Raw genomic sequence first — 17,839 nt, forward strand, 5'->3', positions numbered from 1 at the left:
CGTGCCTGCGCGTGGGCGTGCCTGCACGTGACGCTGCTGCAAGCGGCAGCTGCGCGCGGGCAGCTGCTGCGCACGGGCGTGCCTGCGCGCGATGCTGCTGCAAGCGGCAGCTGCGCGTGGGCGTGCCTGCGCGCGGGCGAGCCTGCGTGCGCCGCTGCTGCAAGTGGCGGCCGCGCGCGGGCTTGCTACGCACTACGCTGCTACATGCAGCGTTTGCGCGCGGGCAGCTGCTGCGCACGCAGTGCTGCTAGCAGCTTGAGCCGCTGGCGACCTAGGCTGAGGCGTGGGTCGCTGGCGGTTTGATTGCTGGCTGCGTGTGCGAAATTCTAGTGCATATTCAGTAGAGGGCTATAGATTTTTTTGACGGAAAACAAGAAGTACGATGAATTGAACGCAAAAAACTTTGGATTAACTAAAACATAAACAACTCTGGTTGGAGATTACTGAAGAACCTTGCAGGTTGCTTCAAGCCCAACCGAGGTTGTCCAAGAGGGAGAAGAATACGAAGCTGAACCAGCTCAATCACTCCGGCTTCGTGTCACATCCTGTCCTGTCGTGTCAGCTCAATACGAAGCAGAACAATGAGCTGAGGATTTTTAAGTCCTGCAGCTTAAGGAGAATCAAGAAAAGATTACTGAACAATTAAAAAATAAATTCCTACTGTAATACCGTGCTCCCCGGCAACGGCGCCAGTTGATAGGCTCAAATTTTAGGTGAATTTGCTGGTTGTTTAGCAAGATAATCGTGTGAGATTGAGAGCATATACAACAATATTTATAAACCTCACGGCCTAGGGCAAGTGAGGGTCGATCCACAGGGAGCAAGGAAATCAGCAGGGAATTCGTTTTAATGCAATATAACTTTCAGGTTGTAGGTCTGCACTTGCATTTTATAGGATACTATTCAATAGAACTCAATAAATTCTTTCAGGGAAGATGAGCAGGCGACCTTAACTTTGAGGTGGTAACCTCTACTTAAGGAATGAGCAGACGACTTATAAGCGACTCAGCTTACCAGTCTTCACGCTCTCGCCAGCCTGTTTGGCAATTTGATAAACAGGTGGTGAGCATGTGCAAGCCGCCTCACCCGCAGCTTAAGTTGCCGAGGGGGATGTGCTTGCACGTGCAAACTTGCAAGTAGCGTCTTGGCGCGTAGCCCGCTGCGGCGTGGCTGCAGCTACACGTCGCGGCGCGGCGCGCTGCGCACGCAGGCTGCGATGCAGCTGCGCCGCCGCGCGACCTTGCAATGCGTGGCCTCGCCGCGCGCGCGTCGGCGCCTGCAGCAGGGCTGCGCGGCGTTGCTGCGCTGCTAAGGCACGCAGAGCAACGGCCACGCAGCTGCAGGGCTGCTCAACTTGCTGAGGCTGGGTAGCTTGGCTCTTTCGGGGGAAGAATTCGATTGGACGGAGAGGATGAACAACATGAATGAAGTGGCAAAGGAAAACAAGAACAAAACTTGAAAAAAATTGATAAACCTTCAAATCCAAACTAAACAGAAACAATGTTGATTGGAATTGTTGGAAGATCTGAAGATTCTTCCAACCCAACCAAAACTGTCTAAAATGGAGAGGGATTACAAGGCTGAAGCTTGAGATTTCCCTATGCCGGGTGTCACGTCCTTGTGGCGAGGCGTAGGTCTTCAATCCAAGCTATCTTCAGTCTGATCTTCCTCTCCAACTCCACAAGCTCATCAGCTCCTGGAGGGTGCAGAAATCCTCTTCTCCAAGCCCTAGTTTCCTTAGAGAAAATTCTGAACAGCCTAAACTCAACTCTCAAGAGAGTATTTATAGGTTTCTCTTAAGTCATGCCTAGGGGCATTTTCATAATTTTTGCTTCTTTGAATTTTCGCCCGCTCCTCTTGATCCTCGTTTCTTTCCTTGATCTTCTTAACCTGTCTCTAAATGTTCACTAACCATAAAATGTTTAATATCTTCCACTTGATTCAAAGAATCAAGTGGGGTTAGTGATTTCATAAAATGATGGATATGCATGATATTAGCATGAATTAACATTCTAATTTTGATGAATGAAAACTAAGAAGATTAATTATTTGATGACATATTTGAGAGTCATCAAACACCCCCGAACTTAGATCATTACTAGTCCCTTAGTAATGAAATGCAGGTGAGAATAAAAGATGATCTCAAGTTGACTTTTGACTTCCGATAGCTTTGATTCATGCTCTTTTCAAGGAGTATTTTCAGCAATTAAACTTGACCAGCATAGGAGAAGTTTAGGATCTATCTCAGCCTTCTACCTCAACTAAGCGCACTTGATCTACGGCGTACACATAGTAAGTACATAATATATGGAGTAAGATTGAGTTAACACCCCAAGCGCACTACTGAACAAGGCGTGGAGAGCGGTGATAATGCTAGCTCACTACTATGGCTATAGTATCATTGGCTCAAACACATGGGAGACAGCTTTTCCACCTTTATTTTCTTTGGCATTTGCTGCTTGTTGGTCATTTTTTTTTTTTTTTTTGATGACAATCAACTTTAGTACTATGATGCAACCTTTTGCTTGTTTATGCGCAGTGCAGCTTTCACTTTATAGTTTGGTGGTGCTTATGCATTACCCATGTGCCGTCCTTAGTAGACTGGCAGCTTATTCCCCCGACGAAGTTGTGTATCCTTCTTGGTTCAGGGAGCTTCACTCACGTCATCATAATATTGCCAATGAGCTAACACTAACCCTACTTTCCACTAAAGCTAAAAATTTTCGTGCATGTAAGTGCTAACTCAACCCGAGGTGGATGGTGAGGTGAGATACGTATAATGGGCAGAGATATGGTTGTAATAGTATGGATCATAGTGCACCTATCTAGGCTTACTTCACCTAGGACTTCCTAGCTGGCCACTCTTGCACTTCTACCCTTTTGAAAAGAATCGAATTATCATGCATATCATTGGACAAGCATCTCCTAGGGTCATCAAATATCCATGGTTTGTGAATGCAAAACGAAAAAAAACTTCATCGATGACGCATGCAACTGTACTCCCCTCCCCCCCAAATAAAAAGGCATGTTCCTACATGACAAATCATAATTAAGAGAAAGGAGAAAGAGAAATCAAACCATGGAAGGAAAGGCGGCGAGCATCATTCGTGTTGTCCAGTGACGGTGTACCTAGCTTGGATAGGAGTAGCTGCGCACGAAGACAGAAACGAAAACGAAGAAACAAAAACAAAACAAAGCAAAATAACAAAACCGAGGAAATAGGAAATGGAATCAAAAAACTAATCAGATCATGAGCTATCGTGCGGTGGCTTTTCTAAAGTAATATTCATGGGGCTATTAAGATCTTCGTCTTCTAAGTAGGGTTTGAGCCGTTGCCCATTCACAGTGAAGTGTCTTTGAGATGTAGGATCTAAAATGGTAACAGCTCCATTCTCAAAAACCTGCTGAACAAGGAAAGGGCCATCCCATCGCGTTTTCAATTTTCCTGGAAAGAGTTTTAATCTAGAGTTGTAAAGCCATACTTTTTGATTCTCTACAAAAATTCTTCTCCTCAAGCTCTTATCATGAAACATCTTCATCTTGGCTTTATAAATCTTCGAATTCTCATAAGCCTCATTTCTTAACTCTTCCAACTCATTCAATTGAAGAAGTCTATGCTTGCCGGCTCTATCCAAATCTAGGTTGAGTTTCCTAATAGCCCAAAGGGCTTTGTGTTCTAACTCAAGTGGTAGGTGACAAGCTTTCCCGAAAATCAAGCGAAATGGAGATATGCCAAGAGGAGTTTTGTAAGCAGTTCTATAGGCCCATAATGCCTCATCTAGTTTCCTAGACCAATCTTTCCCATCCGGACGTACTATTTTCCTCAAATTTTTCTTCACCTCTCTATTGCACAATTCAACTTGTCCCTTGGCTCGAGGATGATATGGAGTAGTGACACGATGATGGACACCAAACTTCTTGAGGAGAGTTCTAAGGCTGTAATTTGTGAAATGGGAACCTCCGTCACTTATAATGGTGGGTGGGCATCCATAACGGTAAAAATTACTTTTCTCGATGAAATTGGTCACTACTTTGCTATCATTTGTTTTTGTGGGAATGGCTTCTACCCAGTTGGATACATAGTCAACTGCCATCAATATGCATTCATATCCATGAGAAATAGGAAAAGGACCCATAAAATCTATTCCCCATAAATCAAATATTTCAACTTCTAGGATGGGTTGTAGGGGCATTCTATCCTTCCTATTTATGTTGATGGATGCTTGGCATGCTAAACAAGTATTATAAAATTTCTAGGCGTCATGAAATAATGTAGGCCAAAAGAAACCCGATTCAACAACCTTATGAGCTGTTACCTTGGCCGAGTAGTGCCCCCCTCCCTGGTTTCGCGTGGCAGAATTCTAGGATGCTTCGTTGCTCGCTCTCGGGGACGCATCGTCGTAAAATTTGATCTTGCCCTTGGTGAAACAGCTCAGGATCTTCCCAGAAGTAAAAACGCGCATCTTTTAGTAGCTTTTTCCTCTCGTGAGACGTCCAACCTGTAGGAATTTGTCATGAAAGAAGAAAGTTGACGATATGCGCATACCAAGGAACTGATGTTCCTTGCGCAGTTAGAACAAATTCATCAGGAAATGCATCATTAATTTGCTCAAGTGGGGCGCCTATGATTCGGGAGAGGTGGTCGACTACTACATTTTCACACCCTTTCTTATCTTTGATCTCTAAATCAAATTCCTGTAATAACAGCACCCATCTAATTAACCTTGGTTTAGCCTCTTTCTTAGTTAACAAGTATCTAATAGCTGCATGATCAGAAAAAATAGTTATTTTACTACCTAGTAAATAAGATCTAAATTTTTCTTAAGCGAAGATAACTGCCAGCAGCTCTTTTTCGGTAGTAGTGTAATTCAGCTGCGCATCCACTAGAATTCTGGTGGCGTAGTAAATGACCACGGGTTTCTTGTCAATTCGCTGACCTAACACTGCACCTACTGCAAAATCAGAAGCATCACACATTAGTTCAAAAGGAAGGGTCCAATCGGGCCCTTGCAAGATAGGTGCATTAACTAAAGCTTCTTTCAATTTATCAAATGCGTTCTTAGCCTCTAGTGTTAGTTCAAAATCATTATTTTTAGACGATAGAAGATTTGTAAGAGGTTTAGAAATTTTAGCAAAATCTAGGATAAAACGTCTATAGAAACCCGCGTGGCCGAGGAAACCCCTAAGGGTTTTTAGGTTGGTTGGAGGTGGAAGGCCCTGGATGATCTCGATTTTGGCCTTGTCCACTTCCAATCCACGGTTACTGATCATGTGTCCCAGCACTACTCCCTCCTGCACCATGAAATGGGATTTTTCCCAGCTTAGGACAAGGTTGGACTCAATGCACCTCTTCAATACTTTGGTGAGGCTTAGTAAGTAGTTTTAAAAGGTAGATCCAAAAACTGAAAAATCATCCATAAAGATTTCTAGACATTCTCCTACTAAATCAGAAAAGAGGGCATTCATACATCGCTGAAATGTGGCGGGGGCATTGTATAGCCCGAAAGGCATACGCCTAAAGGCATATGTCCCTACGGGACTCGTAAATGTTGTTTTCTCTTGATCATCAGGATGGATGTTCACTTGGTTGGATCCTGAATAACGATCAAGAAAACAAAAATGTTGCTGCCCTGACAGTTTTTCTAGTATTTGATCCATAAAGGGTAGAGGGTAATGGTCCTTCTTGGTCGCCTTGTTTAGCTTCCTATAATCTATACATACTCTCCATCTAGTGGTCAATCTCTTCTGCACCTCTTCCCCTTTTTCATTCACTTCTACTGTAATTCCAGACTTTTTTGGCACCATGTGTACGGGGCTCACCCATCTACTATCGGATATGGCATAAACTATTCCTGTATTCAACCACTTTATAATTTCTTTCTCAAGAACTTCTCTCATGTAAGGGTTGAGTCTCCTTTGATGCTCTCTACAAGGTCTGGATTTCTCTTCTAAAAATATCCTATGCTCACAGATTGCAGATGGAATTCCTCTAATATCATCAAATGTCCAACCTATGGCATTCTTATGCTCCCTAAGTACTTTGAGCAATTCATTTTCTTGTTTGGGAGTGAGTGATGAGGAGATGATTACAGGTAAGGTTTTCTTCTCGTCTAAATATGCATATTTGAGGGATGAAGGTAGAGGTTTGAGTTCTAGGCTCATCTCGACTAAAGGGGAGTCCATGATCTCGTCATCTAGCTCTCTACCCTCGACATGTGATAAGTACTCTTTAATCGCGTCCTCTCCCTCATCCTCTGTACACAATTTTAACTCCTCATTGCTTCCTAAGGGACACTTCATCATTTTTGATATATCAAGTTGGACTCTCTCCTTTCCAATTTTGAACTCCACCGTCCACTTTTCCCAATCCATTATCCTTTTTGCCGTAACTAGAAATGGTCTTCCTAAGATAATAGGAGCTAAGCTAATGTTTCCCGATATCTTCACATCAGTCACTACAAAATCTACAGGTATTTCACAATTCTCTACAGTGATCATGACGTCAGTTAACCTTCCTTCGGGTTGCCTCACGGTTCCATCGGCTAGGAGTAAATCCATGTGTATTTCCTCCAATTCTCCAAACCCACACTCCTCATATAATGCCGTTGGGATGATGCTTATGCTTGCTCCCGTATCTAATAAAACTTTAGAAAATGTGTTTCCTCCAATTTCACATGTGATGAAAGGGGCTCCGGGGTCTCTCATTTTGATAGGGATGGCATTAAGGATGCTAGAGGCGTTCTCAGATAATTTAACTACTTCCCTAGGCTTCCTAATGGTGCAAGAGTCCTTAAGGTACTTCTTTAGGGAGGGTGCGCACCTAAGCATATCTTCTACAGTTACAGTCATGGTGGCCTTTTTAAAATTCTCTAGCAATCGTTTTTCATAATCAAGGATAGGTTTTTTTCTATTTAAAGCGGGAGGGTAGGGAACATGCTGCCCACTCGTAGAAGGTAGAGGCTCCTCCACGTGGGGAGAATCCTCTCCTTCTTCCTCTCGTGGTTCATTCCCCTTCTTAGAATTCTCTACAGAATTCTGATAGGGATCCTGAAGTTCTTTTCCATTTCTCAATTTTGAGATTGCTAGAACTTCAGGATTGTCTCCATTCGTCTCATCGTGAATGGAGTGCTGCACATGATGCAAGTTGCATGGATTTACTAATGGTTTCGTGGGAAGTTTATAAGATGTGCACGGGAAATCTGGAGTTATACATTGGTGTTCAAGTGGTGCAGGTCTGAAGCTCTCTAATAGCTTCCTCATCTGCTCTTGAGATTCCAGCACTTTCTTTGTTTGAAATTCCATCATCATTTGCATCTTCATCTCCATCTCTGCCCGCAACTTTTGGTTTTGCTTCTCTATCATATCTGAAATGACGGGGGCAAGTGAAGAAAAATCAGGTTGGTTCTGAGATGGAACCTGATGCTGCTGTGGAGGCCTGTGGTGGAATGGTTGTCTCTGCTGGAACGGAGGTTGAGCTGCCGGCTTGTTCCCTTGGTGGAAGGTCTCTCCGTTTTGGAAATTTGGCCTCTTTTGACCTGCCCACGGTTGTTGCGGCTGGTTGAAGGCCTTCACCTCTTCTTCCATGGCTTGGCAGGCTCCATCTTCATGTTCCCTGCTGAAGTAGAGAGAGCAGATCTTAGCTTTAATGATAGGAGAGTTACCTAAAAAAACATTCTTCATGGTGGAGGTGAGGTCCTCCAATTTCTGGTTAGTCTCCCTTAGGCCCGCTTGTAGCTCTCCCTCCTTGGCGTTAACCTGCAGAACTCCTGCTCTTTTTGGCTGTAGGTTTCTCCCATTCTGATTGGCCCCAATTTCCTGGAAGTCAGTTTCTGCAACTCTCTCCAAAATATCGAAAACTTCATCCTCATGTGCGGTATAAAACGTTCTACCCGTAGCGAGATTTACTTTGTTTTTCATAAAATCAGAGAGAGATTCATAAAATATTTGGGCTAGTTGACATTGCTCAATGCCATGGTGAGGACATTTCCTCAACAAGTCATTGAATCTCTCCCATGACTCACTAAAGGCTTCTCCGTCATGAGGATGGAAATTGTGAATTTCTCTTCTATAAAAATTCGTTTTGGAGAGAGGGTAAAATTTCTGCAGAAATTTTCCTTGCATCTCTTCCCAAGAATTAAAAGTGATTCCTAGATTACGATACCATGCAAACGCTTTATCTTTAAGAGTTAGAGGAAAATATTTCATTTTTAACATCTCTGTAGATATTCCAGGAACATTTTGAGAAGAGCATCTAATATGAAAATCATCAAGGAATTCTAAAGGATTCTGTGCAGGTAATCCGTTAAATTCAGGTAGAGAATTGATGAATGCATTATCGTATCAAAACAAGATACCTTCACCGATGTTCAGATTTACATCGGTTTGTCGTAAGCTTCCGGACGGTGTAGACCTATCCAACATAGTTCTTCTCCTTTCATTCTGCTGATGTATCTCTTCGGCCATATTTCTCTGCTGAATTTCTGGTTCTGTGACTGTAGAATCCGGGGTAGCGTCTCTACTTATTTTTTCTACAGACTTCTCACCAGCTCTTGAGCGTGTAACTACCATAGATCTTGAGCACAAATGTTAGCAGAACAATGAGCTGAGGATTTTTAAGTCCTGGAGCTTAAGGAGAATCAAGAAAAGATTACTGAACAATTAAAAAATAAATTCCTACTGTAATACCGTGCTCCCCGGCAACGGCGCCAGTTGATAGGCTCAAATTTTAGGTGAATTTGCTGGTTGTTTAGCAAGATAATCGTGTGAGGTTGAGAGCTTATACAACAATATTTATAAACCTCACGGCCTAGGGCAAGTGAGGGTCGATCCACAGGGAGCAAGGAAATCAGCAGGGAATTCGTTTTGATGCAATATAACTTTCAGGTTGTAGGTCTGCACTTGCATTTTATAGGATACTATTCAATAGAACTTAATAAATTCTTTCAGGGAAGATGAGCAAGCGACCTTAACTTTGAGGTGGTAACCTCTACTTAAGGAATGAGCAGACGACTTATAAGCGACTCAGCTTACCAGTCTTCACGCTCTCGCCAGCCTGTTTGGCAATTTGATAAACAGGTGGTGAGCATGTGCAAGCCGCCTCACCCGCAGCTTAAGTTGCCGAGGGGGATGTGCTTGCACGTGCACACTTGCAAGTAGCGTGCGCGCGCGTAGCCCCCGCTGCGCGTGGCTGCAGCTACACGTCGCGGCCGCGGCGCTACTGCGCACGCAGGCTGCGATGCAGCTGCGCTCGCACGCGACCTTGCAATGCGTGGCCTCGGCCGCGCGCCGCGGTCGAGCGCCTGCAGCAGGGCTGCGCACGAGCGTTGCTGCGCTGCTAAGGCACGCAGAGCAACGGCCACGCAGCTGCAGGGCTGCTCAACTTGCTGAGGCTGGGTAGCTTGGCTCTTTCGGGGGAAGAATTCGATTGGACGGAGAGGATGAACAACATGAATGAAGTGGCAAGGGAAAACAAGAACAAAACTTGAAAAAAATTGATAAACCTTCAAATCCAAACTAAACAGAAACAATGTTGATTGGAATTGTTGGAAGATCTGAAGATTCTTCCAACCCAACCAAAACTGTCTAAAATGGAGAGGGATTACAAGGCTGAAGCTTGAGATTTCCCTATGCCGGGTGTCACGTCCTTGTGGCGAGGCGTAGGTCTTCAATCCAAGCTATCTTCAGTCTGATCTTCCTCTCCAACTCCACAAGCTCATCAGCTCCTGGAGGGTGCAGAAATCCTCTTCTCCAAGCCCTAGTTTCCTTAGAGAAAATTCTGAACAGCCTAAACTCAACTCTCAAGAGAGTATTTATAGGTTTCTCTTAAGTCATGCCTAGGGGCATTTTCATAATTTTTGCTTCTTTGAATTTTCGCCCGCTCCTCTTGATCCTCGTTTCTTTCCTTGATCTTCTTAACCTGTCTCTAAATGTTCACTAACCATAAAATGTTTAATATCTTCCACTTGATTCAAAGAATCAAGTGGGGTTAGTGATTTCATAAAATGATGGATATGCATGATATTAGCATGAATTAACATTCTAATTTTGATGAATGAAAACTAAGAAGATTAATTATTTGATGACATATTTGAGAGTCATCACCTAAAATCAACTCTCAAGAGAGTATTTATAGGTTTCTCTTAAGTCATGCCAGGGGCATTTTTGTAATTTCTGCTTCTTTGAATTATTGCCTGCTCCTTTTGATTCTCGTCTCTTTCCTTGATCTTCTTAACCTGTCTCTGAATGTTTATTAACCATAAAATGTTAAATATATTCCACTTGATTCAAAGGATCAAGTGGGGTTAGTTATTTGATAAAATAATGCATATGCATGATATTAGCATGAATTAACATTATAATTTTGATGAATGAAAACTAAAAAGTTTAATTATTTGATGACATATTTGAGAGTCATCAGATCATAAGAAGTGAAATTTTATCTCCTACAAATTGAAGTTTTTTTTATAGTTTTCTTATTATGCACATGGAATAGCTAGGTAAATCTCTCCATCTCTCCTCTCAATCTCAGTAAGGGCATGTACATTTTGCTCAAGCGTACCAATTTAGAAGTTCAGACCAACATCAAGAAGAACGAAGAAGAAATTTAACTGAAACATCATCCAAAGTACACTAAAAGTTCAAATAGAAAAAAGAAAAAAATTACCAAATAGGTTGATCCATGCTAGAGCTCCTCTCTGTCATGCAGTTGTGATGGAGCCTTGATGTGGCAAAAAAGACGGATTCAACGAGATATGCCATGCCTGCATTAAGATTTAAAACCTGTCGTCTACTTCAAGGAAATGTTCAGAACAGAGAACTCACAAAAATACAATGCCGCATTCTCGGAAGATTGAGGAACAAGAAGAGATCCATTAAGATAAATCTTTCGGAGAGAGAAAATCTAAACAGTTACATCAAATTACAAACTACACGAAAGTTGCCCCTTTTTCATGGGACCATCACAGAGATTTAAATTCATTTATTTATTAATTTTCTATATAAAAATGCAATGATGTGTCATTCTCTCATTGGCTGACAACTTTTGAACTTCAAACGACGGGTTCGTTCTTGTTGCGCAACGTACTCCTTGGCAAAAAAAAAATGGTGGCGACCACGACTGCGCATTGGAACTAGACGTGCCTCCAGCTCCACACGAGATGTCCCGTGTCATGACACGTCGTCAATGCAAACTCCAGAACTACCATTTGACGTGACATGTCAATACATCGTCTATTTTCTCTTACTTTCTCTTTCCTCCAAGGCCTATACATAGGCCAAAGTTGCTTGAAACACTTGGTGAATTTCTTTTGGAATTGAAGTTTCTTCTTCTAAAAGGAAGCTTGCCCTAGCCGTCTTCCCTGTCGAGCTGTACCGCTGCCTCTTGCCGCCGACACCATTGTCGAGATGACCACTTGCCCACCTATGCTCGCCGCGCACACAGCCGTCCGTCCGCCTACCGTGCGCACAACCGCTGCCTGCACCCGCCACCTCCGCCCACCGTGCTCTCAGCCACCCACGCTCGCCGTGCGCTTGGCCGCCCGTGCCCCCACGCCCCCACCCGCCATCACCTGCCGCGCGCTTAGTCGCCTGCGCTCGCCGTGCCCTGGGTTGCCCCCAGCCATCGCACCTTCGGCCGCCCGTGCCGCCGTGTGTTCAGCCGCGCACCTGCCCTCTCTACCACCACTTGCCACCACCAGTACCTTTGCCTGCCATTTGGACTTCGCGTCCAGGCTCCTAGTCAAAATTTTCCCTCGCAACCACTTGTTGCCACACATACTATTTAGGTTTCTGGGGGCCGCCCCGAATCCCGCAAGGGTGTGACTCCCCCATTGACCCACCGCCAACTGACTGCGCAGTTGGATACCTGACTCCCTATCGAAGCGCAGGTCAATGGTCCTGCCAACGACACGTCCTGAATTTTCCGCATCACCATGACGCACTACTCTAGTGCCGAGGTACTTTCTGCGCTCTTTGGTGATCGTGTTCTTAATCCAGCATTCTTCAAGTGTTTATCCACCACCGTCGTATTAGTTTTTTGATTTTGAATCTTCAAGCAAGTAGACTGAATAGGCCTATGAATCTTCTAGTGATCGTCGGTTCAAATTTATTAACATTGGTGCTTTGTTTCACCCTCGATGAGGAAAAGGGATTGCACCATCATTATTTTCACCAGATTTAAATCCTCGAATTCGATCGTGTGATTCGTGGTCTTTTTTACCCTACCCCAACATTAGATCGTCTTAGTACCTAGTTTCCCCTCATCATCTTGCAACCGTCTCCCCAAGTTATCCTACATAAAAAAAGAAAGAAAAAAATCTATAGAGATGGAAGTTGTAGATTTTGAAATGCACTTAAAACTGCATTTTTTTTTTGCGATAGCGAATAGAAAAATGCCACGTCACTGCACGTGCGCACACAATGTATGCACGACAGGGTTGGTAAACTACCTCCCCATGGCCCCCATCATCAAGTGCCATCGGATTCTCATCCGACGCCCGAGATGAGGCCACGTCGATCGTGCGAAAACTAATCTTGTAGTTTTGCATTTCAGTCCCTTTTTAAAATGTGAAATTGCCATTTGACGCCGCCAAAAACTAATTGTGTATGTGGCCTTCTGCACTCTCTCTCCTCCAAATTTTTCCTGAAATCATAAAAATTACACGACAATTTTCAATTAAATCCCTGCAACTTTTACATGATTGTATCTATGCCCCTGCCGAAATGAACGAAAGCCATTTTTTGGGGTATAATTGAAACACATATTTACGAAAAGCCCCTCAAAGTTTGAAAATTACTTTAACACTCATTTTCCCTTATAAATATATCGTTTTCCTCTTTAAAAATTCATTTCTTCCTCAAAAAAATCCTAGACAAAACCCAATAAAATCCTAAAAGATCCTAGAAAATTCCTGAAAATTCACTAATTTATCCCAACAAAAATTAACCTCAAAATGAAGTTTTCAACTTGCCAATATCATTTCAAAATAATCATTTCAAGCTTCAATAAATCCCAGAAAATTCATAAAATTAACAGAAAATTAGGGAAACATCAGAAATCATTTGGAAACAGTAATTACATGTAAATATATAATATCAACCCCATTTTAATCTCGTTAAATGCATAAAGTTGTACTCAATTGCTTGAAATAAAGATGGAATTTAGGGAATTATTATATAAAAGAATGAAGAAAAAGAAATGAGCAACCTTTGCATCTTTTCTTGCTCATATTTTGTTTTGGGTGTTGTCTTTGTTTTTCATTTTTTTTTCTTCATGGTTTTTTCTTGAACCCCTTTTTTTATTAACTTTCCTAAAAGAGAAACGGGCTAACTGCACTACATCAAATCAATCATCTCCCATCAAAAACCTTGAACTATGAGCGCTTTGTGAACATCATTTCACTATTGTTTCCATTGGATAACCTGATAACTCAGAGTGAGCCTAGGATTTTTGGCTGTAGTGCATTCGTTCAAGAATAGAGATTGGTGAAAAACTCAGCCCTAGAGCAGTGAAATGTGTGTTCGTGGGATATTCCCAAGGAAAGAAGGGGTACAAAGGTTATGATCCTAAATCTAGAAGATTCTTGGTATCTGCAGTTGTAACATTTGATGAATTGGAGAGGTTCTTCAAAGATGAGTCTGATGATCAATCATCCTCTCCAAATGATGTATTTAGAATGGAGATGGCACATAGTCGACCTGTAGCTGTTCATCAAGGACATATGCAAGAGATTATACATCGTTCAGTACCCGGAGAACAAGAAGGAGGCGAAGCTAATAATAAAATACCAATTTGGTGTAGAATCAAACGATGTTGTTTGCGAATGAATTGCCAACAGAAGTTGAAGTGAATAGAATTGTTGAGGAAACTATTTCTGAAGGTGACAACGATGTTATGTCGGCTCTCTCATTGATCCTCATTCTACTGCAAGATATTGTGCTTTTCTCATGGAAAATATGGTTACATGGAAGAGCAAGAAGAAACTTAGAGTTTCTTTGTCAAGTGCAGAGGCTAAATACAGGGCGTTGAAAGAAGGTATATGATGGAGCGCGCCAGCCCACTACATCAGAAATGTCTTCAGAGCCACCATCCTCATTATTGACGGCCTCGCCATTTTGCATCCCCCCGACCAACATGCCAAGCCAAAGGCGAAGACATCTGGGTTCAAATACCCCCGGGTGAAAGCACGTCCATGAGTTTGATTGTATTGATTTTTGTCAGTGTGTGCTTCTGAGTTTAGTGTTAATCGCGTTCGTGTGTTCATTTTTGTCTTGTCTTATCTTTATATTGTGTTGTGTTGTGTTCATTGTATGTCATGTGGGTTTATCTTTATGTTTTTGCTTCTTTGTTTTGGTTGTAAAGGGGCCCCCACGTATAAGGGCCCCTTAATGGACTCCATATTGGGGCTACCTAAGGGACCCATCTTGACCCCCCCATATAAGGAAGAAATGGGTGCATTAGGTCGATAGACCTGGAATCAACATTTTTTGAAAGCTAAGTGAGCCCTAGGTCTCACGTAAGAATGTAAAAGAGAACGCCGAGTGATGGAGAAGGGAAGATATGCGGTGGAGACATCTTCGATCGTCACCACAGCCCATTGTTGCTAGCGCCAGTCGTGGTTGCCCGTCGCACGTTCGGTTAGGTGACTCCATCGCGCCCCGTGAGTGCCGCAACCTAAGTCATGAGCCGCGCCATACACCCTATTTCATGACCTTGTGTATGCACCAACGCAATGCCCGTTGGTGCCTTTGCGACACATTGACCGAGCGGTGCACCCGGCGATGCCTTCACAACCTTCCTGCATGATGCAGGCCCTTTAACCCCTTTGACGGCCACACCCTGTGGTTTCCACCTCGGGTTGAAGGCTGCCCTGCAAATGCTTATCATCGCGGCCATGTAAGTGCCGATCGAAGTTCCCCCGCGTGACTACAAAGGTAGCCCTAAATGCATGACTCTCTCGGCACACCTTGCACTCGCGGTGCATGTGTTTGTTGAGCCGCCTATACCCCCACTCCCCAAGGGGTTTGTCAAGCCACACTGCTGCAAGTTGGTTTGCCAGCGGCGTTTGCTGCCGGAGCCCAGTGACGTATAGAAATGTCATCCATCGTGTGTACATCGTGGGCATTAGGTGGCTCAACGCTTGTAATTCTCGACTCGACGTGAAGCCACAGGTGCCACTGCCTGCAGCGGCCTCTGTGGTATTGAGTCCCACGCTCGTGCCACGCCTCAAGTTGTCGATGCCACTGTCCGAATCCACCACTACTGTTGTGCTTGCACCGCTAGTGTTACCCACGCCTGGTGTAGCCAATTGTGTCGCTTGAGTCCACCGTCACTCAACCGTTCGAGCCACCGTGCCATTTGCTCGAATCATCGTGCAACATTCCCCTCCTCTTACTCTACATCGTCCTTTAGCCCCACTATTTTGCCGCAAGTAGAGTGATGCCTTATAGTCTCAGGCGCGCCTTCCCACCCGGCCGCACTGTCCACAACTTTGAAGACTTTGACAATGATCAACAACACCGACAAGGTATGTTATTCCCCCCTACCTGTTAGTTATATTACCATCAATATATTGTCGACTATCCTCACTGGGCTCAGGTTAGAATTAGGTGAAACTTTGAACATAAAAAACTACGAGTTGAGTGAATTCCCAAGTACTGGTCGAGCCCATCTATTACGTGGGATTGTCAGTGAAATTATTCTATTCAATGTTGTAGTCACCATCGTCACTCTACCAAGGCTCAGAAGGTCACCATCACCATTACCGGTCACCCCTCACGGAGTTCAGGGACCGGTAAAACCCTAGGAGTTGGGGCATGCACGTACATCCACCTAGGTACACCGCAACACATCGTTCAACTCCTTAGGGAATTACCTACCGAACGACATCATTGATAACGTCTAACATCATTTTGGTTTTAGAGCCAGGTTGTGGTCGTCCATAGTACGTCTCCGTACCCACATCATATCATTTGTGTTCATTGTTTTGAAAACTCATCTAGTTACCCACCAAGGAACTCGCCATGGCCATCGAGATGCGATTGAGCATAAGGATGCAATTGGGTGGTTCGACCTTCCCACAATGACAAGACTCACCTTCTCTCAAGAGAGGCAGACCCATACGCCTCTTAGAGCACCATCCTCGAACACCTAAAGGTGGTGTGTCACCAGCTCCTTCAGACCTCGGACAAACGACCCACGCAAACATGTTTTTGGTTGTCGTGGAGGAGCACGATCCCACTACAATGCCTCACGGTCACTAGGTGCTTCCTATCCTAGTGACAACGAGGAGATAGCAATGACGAGTCATCGCTCACACGGGAAGGATCTAGTTGATGAGCCCACATCCCGGCCTCCCTCCGCACATGGCTTGGGAGCGAGCCACGACCGAGGGAGATTGCACCAGCAGCACCAACCCAGGGAGACCTCGACTGAAGATTGAGGAGCATATCGCTGCACTCATACCTCATTGCCAAACATGTGGAGCAGTTGGTAGTACTACCCTAGGTACCTTTGGTATCTGTCATCGCACCCGAGCTCGTGGCTCAAACCAAGCCTGCGACCTGTCTTGGGTTGTGTGGCCCCTAGATCGTCCACCGAACGCATATAACAATGACAAGTACCAAGATGATAACAGGTGGTAGGACGAAGTGCATCGAGATCGACTTCCTAATCGTTAGCCTGCCCGCGTTCCACAAGATGTCTGTGTCTGGGATAGACAAGACCCACAAGACGACTACGATTGTGGTTTAAGGTCACACTATGGGTCTGCCAAGATGACTACGTCCGGCCCTATGACCACCGGTATGACAAACCAGACAAGGTTCTCTGCTACCTTCAGCGCATGATACCCAATATCCGTGCCCAATACGATGGTCAATCTTGACGATGCGATGGCCACGAGCGCCACCCCAGCCCACCACAACTACATGCTAGTCCTTGTTTAAGAGGCTACCCAGTGCCAAATGACTACGAGCGCCAACGAGAGGAGCATCACGCCAGGATTGAGAAGAACGTATGAACCCACGTTGCCATCCTCGAAGGGTTGAGGAAGCTAAAGGAGTTCATTGATTGGGAGTCAAGCCTGAATTCCTACTTCCGATGGTATCACATGGACGCTGACTTAAGCGTGGAATGTGCAGAGACGAGACTTGGCAGACATGCCAAGATATTCTGGGAGAACGAGTGAATCGTGGCAAGAGTCGAGCATGGACCATTACGTCTTGGACCAATATGGCGCAGAAGGTGAGGAGCTAGAACGCGCCACGGTAGTATATGACATTATTCCTCTCATGGATTGACCTAAGACAAGGTCGACAGTTTGAGGCGGAATATATAGAGGCCTTCAAGGAGTACCGGATGCGATGCCGGTTCATGGATGACCCACGCATCATCATCGGCCTGTTAGCCCACGGGCTTCGGCCGACCCTGCGCAGCAAGGTGGTTAAGTGTAATCCTGTCGAAGTCAAATAAGGCTAACACATAGTGGAGCACATAGAGCATTCGAGCGAGGAGGCCTTAGCTCAAACTACCCTAGCTGCCCCTCGAGCTACCATCGCTCGATCTACCCTATCTGTCACCGCACAGACTTTGCACACCACTAGAGGACAAGATAACGCCCTGGCTACTTTAGTGGGATCTGCCCCACCAGCTCGGGCCATCACTACCAACACTACGGCCTGTAGCGCAATCGTGAACCAAGCACACATCACGTGCTTTAAATGCCAATCAAAAGGGCACTGAACCAGCTAGTGCCCAGCATCGGCACTTTTGATCGAGGTCAGAGATGTCGATCTGAACGAGGTGGGCGAGATGGAGTAGCCACACGATGATGAATACCAT

The 17,839-nt window shown here is 44.5% G+C and overlaps 1 non-coding gene across 1 annotated transcript; it reads left to right on the forward strand.

Moving 5' to 3' along the window:
- Positions 1-7,966: 7,966 nt before the first annotated feature.
- Positions 7,967-8,075, forward strand: LOC144710781 (small nucleolar RNA R71). The gene has a single exon (XR_013583418.1). It is a non-coding gene; the product is annotated as a small nucleolar RNA R71 (small nucleolar RNA).
- Positions 8,076-17,839: the final 9,764 nt, after the last annotated feature.

Source organism: Wolffia australiana, chromosome 12, assembly GCF_029677425.1.
Source record: "Wolffia australiana isolate 7733 chromosome 12, ASM2967742v1".
In the NCBI taxonomy this organism is placed as follows: domain Eukaryota; kingdom Viridiplantae; phylum Streptophyta; class Magnoliopsida; order Alismatales; family Araceae; genus Wolffia; species Wolffia australiana.